This window comes from Sinocyclocheilus anshuiensis, unplaced genomic scaffold (assembly GCF_001515605.1).
Source record: "Sinocyclocheilus anshuiensis isolate Anshui unplaced genomic scaffold, SAMN03320099.WGS_v1.1 scaffold1366, whole genome shotgun sequence".
NCBI classification, from domain to species: domain Eukaryota; kingdom Metazoa; phylum Chordata; class Actinopteri; order Cypriniformes; family Cyprinidae; genus Sinocyclocheilus; species Sinocyclocheilus anshuiensis.
Window position 1 is genome coordinate 401,339 of NW_015554162.1, and position 9,838 is coordinate 411,176.

General features: G+C 36.4%; 1 protein-coding gene across 1 annotated transcript in view; it reads left to right on the forward strand.

Moving 5' to 3' along the window:
* The first annotated feature begins 1,065 nt into the window (after nt 1-1,065).
* The window catches only part of LOC107670897 (diacylglycerol kinase eta-like), a 54,276-nt gene continuing 45,503 nt past the window's right edge, over nt 1,066-9,838 (forward strand). The window contains exon 1 of the mRNA XM_016463704.1: nt 1,066-1,119. The gene's annotated coding sequence lies outside the window, so the exon portion shown is untranslated. The remainder of the gene's footprint in view (nt 1,120-9,838) is intronic.

Below are 9,838 nucleotides of genomic sequence, written 5' to 3' on the forward strand. Positions count from 1 at the left end.
AATTTAATTTAATTTAATTTTTTTTAATTTTTTTTTTATTTATTCATTCATTCATTCTTTCTTTCTTTCTTTTCATTTTATTTTTTATTCCTGAATTTCTTTGGGAGAAATAAAAATAGTTGCAAATTAGACAGTTATTAACAAAGAAAGGGTATTATCTATGAAATTAATATAGATAGTATAGCTTGGATCATTTGTTCTTGCAATAATTTGAGTTAATATTGAGAAGACTTTTGATTGCAGATTTCTTGTACAATATCTTGAGCACAAATCTGAGTTCGTGGCATTATTGAGAGATTACTGGGTTTTATGCTCCAGAGAATACCCTGAAAAGCAGTAGACATGAGCTAAAGTCTCCATTTGCCTCATTGTACTCTAGGAGAATCTATCCAGACAAAATGGATTTCCCTTGTGATTTTCTTTTCCACAGCAGGCACCTTTTCATAATCCGCAGCCACTTTGGGCTCCATTTTTGCTGTATTTTTCTCAGTATAGCAACATACTGCTTTGTAGTCGTGCTGTGTTTTTTTCTGTTACTAAAAATAGCTCACAGCACTGTGCGTTTCTGAGCGAGAGAGAGAAAGAGAGAGAGAGAGGGAGAGAAGTGATCTGTCTGCGGAACAAAAGGAAATCCTCGGAGTGATGTCACTCACAAACACCTCCCGGTGAAGGGCTGCAGTCAAAAGCGGAGAGCGAGTGAAAGATACTGGAGGACAGAGGCACAGCGAGTGATGAGGGATGATGGGAAGAGGTGAACGCTAGCCTGCTCTCCTTAATGGCTTGCTTCTGCTTGACTTGGCCAGCGGTCCGGAGGGAGTTGTAATGGAGAGCAGCATTCAGCCTAAACCCATGCGACGTCTTTAAGACGGCCACTTGGTATGCAGGAATTGTTCTTTATTCGTCCATCGAAATTTGTGCTTGTGTGTTGCGCCATGTGGAAGCGCTCAGTGTGGCGGTGCATGTGACATTGCATGTGTCTCCGGTGGGCTGTTCCTTGAGCGGTGGAGGGCTCTGCAGCGGTTGGGCAGGGCGAGAGCAAGCGGGAGAAACCAGGCTTAACAAACACACTCACTGGCATCAGCTCACAGAAGCAGCAGTGCAGTTGAGAGCGGATCGCTGGTGAGTGCACTACACACACACACACACACGCATGGCATGTGCATGAATACTGTATCCCGATGAGTGTGTCTAACAGTGTCGCATGACATCTGGGTTCTGCTCGCTACCAGAATGGAAACTTGTCTTTAGATTCTGGCTGAGCTCTCTGTGAGACATTGCCTGCTTGGGTTTCTGAGCATGTAAGAGGAAAGGCAGGACGCTGCACCTTGAGGTACACGTGAGCGAGGCAAAGCTTCCAGCAGCAAGTGCTTTTCATCGCCAGCTCTCGAGAGCAAGATTCCATTATCCTCTATTGGCACCGGCTAGAGCTTTTAAGGAGCTGCACACAAATGGATTTGTTATTTTGTGTTTATGCTGCTTAGTTTTGATGGCGCAGACTGATGCATCTCGTATCGTGAGATGGTACGGAATTGCAAGAAGCTTCAGTGCAGCATTTAAATGAGTTGTCATTTTCTGTATGTTTGCATGTGCGTACTTGACGCAAAACTTGTTCACGGAATTTTTAAAATCAGATTTTAGGTTAAAATTTGCATGAACGTATAAGGGGAAAATCTGTATCTTAGGTCCATTTTTAATCAACTTTTTTCCTTCAATACAATAATGATGTAGGATTTCGTTTGAAACCATTTTCACTCTAGTAATTACAGCAAACACACTGAATTAAACACAAAATGTTGAAGTAAAAACACTAAAACAGTATTTTATTTTAAAACATACTCCTGGAATTTATCAAATTTTTACAGTGTAGTTTAAATGGTAGTGTGAAAATGTTCTATTAATTTCCTTTTATATTTGTAATATTTAATTTTGATTATGTATTTTTAATTTTAAAAGTCTTTTCCACATACTTTCTAGAAGTGTTCATTTAGTCTCTATTTATTGTTCTATGTAGCCTAATAATGAAAATAGTGTTTAAAAAGTTCTAGATGGAATTTGAGGACATTGAGCTTCTTTTAAAAAGACAAAGCAGAATACTCTGTCAGTATCATTTTGACAGCCCTTTGTAAACAGTTAAATCAGTGTGAGACACTTTATCCGTGATGTTCTGACTAATGTAGCTTATTTAATGATGAATAATCTTATAAAGTCAGGTACAGCACCAGATCAATACAGGAACAATGATAATGAAATCTACAAGATAAAAGCAAATTGATATTGGAAATATTATTATAAAATGACATTGTTGATTCGCCACTAATGATCTTTCGTAAGAAAAATGGGCCTGACACGCCTGAGATTAAAGTCCATAAATAGAACGAGCTAGATCTAATGAAATAATAATCAGTTTTGTCCAGAGGGAATCCACCGGCTCACTAATGTGAAATAATGTAGACTTCAAGGGGTACGTAGAGGAAGCGCTTTAATTAAATGCAGTATATCTTTCCTGTGGTATGAAAACACTGCAAACTGACAGAGATAATGGATTCTGTATTGACTGTAGTTAACCTTGATGGAGCAGGTGCTTCTAACGTGTAACAGGGATCAGACAGCTAAATACTATGCCACACAGTTTTCCTTTATTAATGATGGATTACCTTAGCTGACAATACTGTATATATATATATATATATATATATATACACACCACAGTTCATTTTTTATGTTTTTGGAAGAAGTGTCTTATGCTTACCAAGGCTGTGTGTATTTGATGAAAAATACAGTAAAACTGTAATATTGCGAAATATTATTACAATTTAAAAGAACTGTTTTTATATTGGTGTATTTTAACATGTAATTTATTCCCGTGATGCAAAGCTGAATTTTCAGCATCATTACTCCAGTCTTCAGTGTCACATGATCCTTCAGAAATCACTGTAATATTCTGGTTTGCTGCTCAAGAAACATTTATTATTATCAATGTTGAAAACAGTTGTGCTGCTTCATATTTTCATGGAAACCGTGATCCAATTTTGATGAATAAAAAAAGTTAAAAAACAGCTTTATTTCGAAATGCTGAAAAAAAGTATTAATTGTGTACTGTATATACATAGAACTGTATTATATCTATGTGTATAGATAAAATGAGGACATTTCATCAGTAGGATTTTGTTTAATTCTTAGTGTAATCTAGGAGGATTTTCATTTAATCATTTTAGGATTATTTAAAACAAATTATTGTAACCTTAACTATTGTAACTGTTACCTTAAAGAGATATTCCTACCTTATCTGACATTTAAAATTATTTTTGCTGTAACCAAATGTACTGCTGTCATATTAGTTAAATAATATATTTACATTGCCTCACAAAAAAAATGCTATTCAAAATAATACAAATAATAATAAATAAATTAATAATAATGTATGATTCATTCATTTAGTACTGGGTTTGTGGTTTTGAAATTATTTTATAGCACCAAAAAAATAAATAATAATAATTAGATGGCATTGATATCTTGCTGATCATGAGGAGCTTTTCATCAAATCCAGTGGTGTTTTCTCCCAGAGCTTCAATGAAGGTTTGATCTATTGACTCTAGAATGTAATATAGTGTTATTGATTAGGTCAGACATTAAATAAAGCAGCATTTGTCTCACACGGATGCTCTCTTAGAAGTCTCTGTGTCTCCGCTGCCCTTTCCTGAGTATTGAACTGGAACGGCTTCACTTTCCCCAGACAACAGTCAGCCCCCTCAGTCAATGGGGACTATCTCATTGGTCTGAGAGCCATTCTTTACCTCACTGCTGCTTTTTCAAGTGCCACTTCTTTGACCAGTTTCTACCAAAATGGTGCTGGTTCTCAATTTGGTGGTTTTGCTGGTTCTCCAACCTACATTTCCATTGACTGACAGTTACTATGTAACTTGGCCACAAACATACACAAACAAACAGTCCTGCAGAGTAGCAATTTGCAAATTATATATATATTTTTAAAAATCAACTATTTGGGGGTTTGGCTGAACAACTAGTCAAATTTTTTAACTGGAAACCCCATATAATTAGGCTGGTTTCAGGTTGTTTTCTGGTTCCTGATCCCAAACTGGCATGTTTCATAGGGGGTGTTTATGTAGAAAGCACTCATGTGATCAAAAACATCAGAGTGCACAGAACAGATTGAAGGGATCTTGATATTTGTTTAAACCAATCAGCAAAATCAGCAAAAGTTAAGAAATGTCTCTATTTGACTATTTAAATAGTGTAATAAATAGAGCCCGACCGATATATCGTTTTGCCGATATTATCGGCCGATATGAGCCTGTCGCCGATATATCGGTATCGGCTAATATGCCGCCGATATGAATTTTTTTTTTTACAGAACATACAGTATAATGCAGATAAAATGCATGAAATGGTGTAATTACTTAGTTTGTCCAGCAGAGCGCGCTCCATTGTTTGCTACTGGCGACCTGGATGAAACGCTTTAAAGCTTAAGTCTATGGAAAACCATTGAAACTTTGAACGGCCATATCTCCGTAACGAATCCGCACCAAATTCGGTGATCCCTTCAGCTCGAGGAACCCTCTCGAACGCGAATGGAGTGTACGTCTAGAGGCCCGCTTTCGAATGAGACCACCCCCGCGTTGATAGCCCCCGGGGTTCGGGAGTTACGGTTTGGTTAAATTTGCAGACCGGCGCCGACCGATAAAGCGATCCCGGGGGGCTACCGACGCGCGGAGGGTGGCGTTCGAGAGGGCTCCTCGAGCTGAAGGGATCCCCCGAATTTGGTGGAGATCCGCCGGCGCGTTCGCGAGATAGTGACACCAATCAACACTTTCACTTCAGTAAGGAGGTCTCTTGTTCAGGCAGCAGCATTCAAGCGTTGGCTTATTCGACCGTAAGTGCCCTGCGAAGTGGACTTCACATGACATTCCGCCATGATTCCAGTTCCAAGGGAACGTACACGTTACATTCAAAGGGCATTAAAGTGCGCGAGACGTGAATTTATATTGTATTTATTTAGAGAGGTATATTACGTCACACTTCACACTTCTCTAGTAAGTTTCGTCTGTGTGTGAAGACAGTAGCACAAATCCATGAATGAATGTTTCGAAGTGAAATAAACTTCAACGGAATAAAGTTGAATGGAATTGAATTGAATTAAAGTTAAATAAACTTCAACTTTACTGTTCAGTGCACTAATGTCATTCATTTTGGATAATAAAGTTTATTGTTAAATTGTTAAATGCCGTGCCTCCATTACGTATCTCTGTCACATCATTATTTACATAAGTGTTTGATCACCACAATGAGTGATCATTGTGTTTATTCAAGTTTATTTGTATAGTGCTTTTCACAATACAAATTGTTTCAAAGCAACTTTACAGCAAATTAGGTTTCTACAATATTTAGTAGTAGCTTATCAGTGGTGACTGTCAGTTAATGTATGGAAAAATCTATTAAAGACGTAATCAAACAGACGATGAACACTATTAACAGCCATTATTATATGATGCAATCAAACTTATAGCAAAATTTGGTAGTTCTGTATGTTGTTTCATGGTTGTTTATGTATATATATTCTGTTTATACTGTATTCTATATATAGTACCAGTCAAATGTTTGGACACACGAATCTGAAAGTGTCCAAACTTTTGACTGTTACTGTACTATAATATACACAAAGAATATCGGCCAATATATCGATATCCTCCCTAATATCGGTATTGGCCCCAAAAAAACCATATCGGTCGGGCTCTAGTAATAAATGTTCATATCAAACATTATTTTAAGTACAATGTATTCATTTTAATACCACTTAATTAAAAAGTACATATAGATTGCTATATCAATGAGAAAACAATGTAGAAAAAAGTCATAAAATCAAAACTTCAGGGCATGAAAGTCTTTCCCCATAACATAGAAATAAAAAATAGATGTCAAGTACTAACTTTGCAAATAGATGAATTTAAGAATTGTGTCAGCCAACCGATGCCATTTTGTTTGCCACCACAAACTGTGGCAGTGTTATTTTAATATTATTATGATACTACTACAGATTGTATTCATATTTTTAATTAGTATATTTATTTTTTGGCTTTTTTATGTCTAGATTGTTTTTGTTTTTATTAATCTTTTTATTTCAGTTTTAGTTATTTTGTCTTTACTTCAACATTTTTATGGATTTTGTTTTAGTTAACTATAATAACCCTGAACTGTGGTAGTTAATGTGCAATTTTTATTTTACACAAATACTGTTGATTTGATAAATTTCAGAGTGTAATGTACTCTTACTGTTTTTACCCACATTTAATGACAATTTGTTATCATTTAATTGCTTTTTTACGACATTGTAATTCTCTAAAACGATCTCACTTATCAGCTTGTCATTTGTTGGATAACTAGTTGACTAGTCGACTATTGTGACCCATCCCTTGTATGAAGGTCCAGAACCGGTTTCAGATTGGCCACCCCGTCGTTGTAAAAGAGTGAAATCTTTTTCTAGTTTGTCTAAACTCCATTTGAATGTAATCATGAACTGCAGCGATGGCGCACAAGAGAAATTGCTCAGTGAAGTTGCCGTGTCCTCAGCATGAGTGGTTGAAGAGGCTTTTAGAGTAAGTGACTGGCACGGATGTGCTGGGAGTTGCCTGTGTTTGTGTAAGGGAGAAAGATGAATGCTAATGTGATTACTGCATCAAGGCCGGCCATGGAAATTGATAGGTATGTTTCTGGCAACACAAATGAATTGGATAGCTCTATAAGTAATGAAATAATTAGCCTGGAAAATTCCAGCGGCTGACAGTGCAGCCTGGACAGTGTGACTTCTTTATTTGTTTTTGTAGAAGATACGCAGCCTCATGCTTGTGGTTTAGATCTGCAGTATCTATGGTGAACAGATAAATAAACATGAAACTGTGCTGCGCTGCACACGCAGCTCTCGGACTGAACTGCCCTTCACAGCTCCGCGCTGCACTTCTAAACATGCCTTGCAGATCACTTGTCATTTACAAGCTATAGTAAAGGACAACTGAAGCCTTACATAGCAGCTGCGTGGTGCACTGGCACAGGGTGGGATTTACAAAGGAGGCTTCCGAGATTCCAGTGTCTTCCTGTAGAAGAGGCTCCTCAGATGATTGGACAGCCATCAGAGACACTCTATGCTTCAAATGACCTTTTCTGGTTGGACAAAAGAGTCACCTTAAAGGAGGTTATCTCATTAAATACTGACGACTGCTAGAAATAAAATTGCAAAGCTTGTTCTTATTTAGCATTTATGCAATGTGAGTTGACATTTCAATTTATATTTTGGGTTCAGTACAATACTGACAGCATTTGTGGTGAAATGCTGATTGAGATGAATTTATTTCAGAATCTAATAATTTATTTATAAAATACATAAACATGTTGATTGTGTTGTTATTTAAAAAAAAAGAAAGAAAGTTCGTTTTGATTTTTGCGGCATACAGTCAAATATTTCAGGGTGATACAATTGTACTAAAGAAGCTTCATTGACAGAAAGTCATGTGGTACAACCAGTAGTATACAGAAACATGCAGAAAAAAATAAAAATAAAGCAAAAATTTGTAGAGAAGGCCCCTTCAGACCCTTAAGACTGTGTTTCAATAAATTTCTTAAAATATATGATAATTTGACATGGAAAGGTCAGTTCTGGTGTAACATGTCATGTGGCATGACACCCTGAAACCTTATGAATTAGTAATTCACAAGATATTAGTTAAAATATATATATTTTTTTATCTTGAAAAATATATTCAATATCTTATTTCTTAAATAATGATTAAGGTCTGTTTACTTATGTATTTAAATAAATAATAATGCAATTTGTTTTGTTTTTATTTGACAGTTACACCACATGACATATTAGTATGTCATGACTCATTACATTTAAACATTTCTTAAAAATGTATGATGTGTTTCAAAAGATTTTTCCTTTTCTTTATCATGGACACAGTTTTTTGTCATTGACCTGAACCTGGACATATAATAAAATAATCATTTAAATATCAATGGCAATTTTTATATGTAGCACCATTCAAAATAAGATGAGTTGAAATTTCTAATCAACATTATTATGCCACAAAAACACTCAGATCCAACAGCACTGAAAAAAACAGCAAGGAATAACAAGCCGTGGATGAAGCTATCTTCACCCGCCGTCCAAATGGCAAACATAATGAGCTACAACATTGACATCCACATTACTCTGTTGCTTTTGTGATTTTCTCTCAGCACCTCTGCTGCTGTTAGTGGATATCTTCAGTGCATTCTCCTGTAATCCACTCATGCGGCAGCTACAGCCACTGCGTTTTCTCATAGGGAGATTGTATGCCGTTGTGTAACAGTGATAGTGTTGTTTATCTGGTAACCACACCTCTGAAAACTGTAGTAGCCAGCTAGGCAAAACCTAATTAGAGACGATTCATTCCCCACCATGCCAAATGGTTATGGCTGGTTTTCCAAAAATGAGTGACGCAACTTATGGTTGAGGCATTAATAACAGGAACAGATGGGTTTTATCTATCGCATCCATGTGAGCTCATTATTGCATCCAGGGATACAAGGTTCTTTTACAGCTCTTTATAATTAGCTGAGAGCATTGACACTTGTGCTAAAGTAGGATTTGTGATGACAGCTCGTTACAGATGTGAAGAATAGGAACAAGTAAATATTATAATGTTGTTTTAATGCAACAATTTCGGTCAGGCATAGCACAAGCAAGATTCTTCTAGACAGAAATGAGACTAAAGGAGAGCAAATTGAGATTGGAGATGTGTTCAAAAAAGATCTGAACAATGTTGTTCAGACCACAGAGTCTGAAATCAAAAGTCGGAGCTTTCAATGTGAACTCAAATATTTGTATCAAATTTTCCAAGCAAATCATCTCAGCTGTCCACATTCGTTTTCTTGCTTTTATTTATATATCAAAATCATCTCATTTGTCTGTTTTAATTCATATTTTCAGAGATAAACTACTTAAAGGGATAGTTCACCTAAAAAAGAAAATTCTGTTAACAATCCAAAATCCATAAGACTTTCATTCCTCTTCAAAACACAAATTAAGATGAAACCTGAGCAATTTTTGTCCCTCCATTGAAAGTCCATTCCACCAAAACTTTCACATATAAGCGCTGATCAATGAACACACACACAGAGCACACCAAATATGTGACCCTGGACCACAAAACCAGTCATAAAGGTCAATTTTTTGGAATTGAGATTTATACATCATCTGAAAGCATCTGAATAAATAAGCTTTCCGTTGATGTATGGTTTGTTAGGATAGGACGATATTTGGCCGAGATACAACTATTTGAAAATCTGGAATCTGAGGGTGCAAAAAAATCTAAATATTGAGATAATCGCCTTTAAAGTTATCCAAATGAAGTTCTTAGCAATGTATATTACTACTCAAAAATTAAGTTTTGATATATTTACGGTAGGAAATTTACAAAATACCTTCATGGAACATGATCTTTACTTAATATCCTAATGATTTTTGGCATAAAAGAAAAATCGATAATTTAGACCCATACAAAGTTTTTTTTTTACTATTGCTAAAATATACCCAAGCGACTTAAGACTGGTTTTGTGGTCCAGGGTCACATATGCTAATCAAAATCTCAACCTTAATTGCATGATGTTAAGAACAAACGTCTCAGGTTACTTATGTAACCATGGTTCCCTGAGTAGGGAACGAGACACTGAGTCCTCTAGGGGTCGCTATGGGGAATGCCTCGTCGTGACCCGTGTCTGAAGCATACATTGAAAAAACACCAGCTCGTTGGCCGGCGACAGCCATGACGTCACTACCGGTGCGACT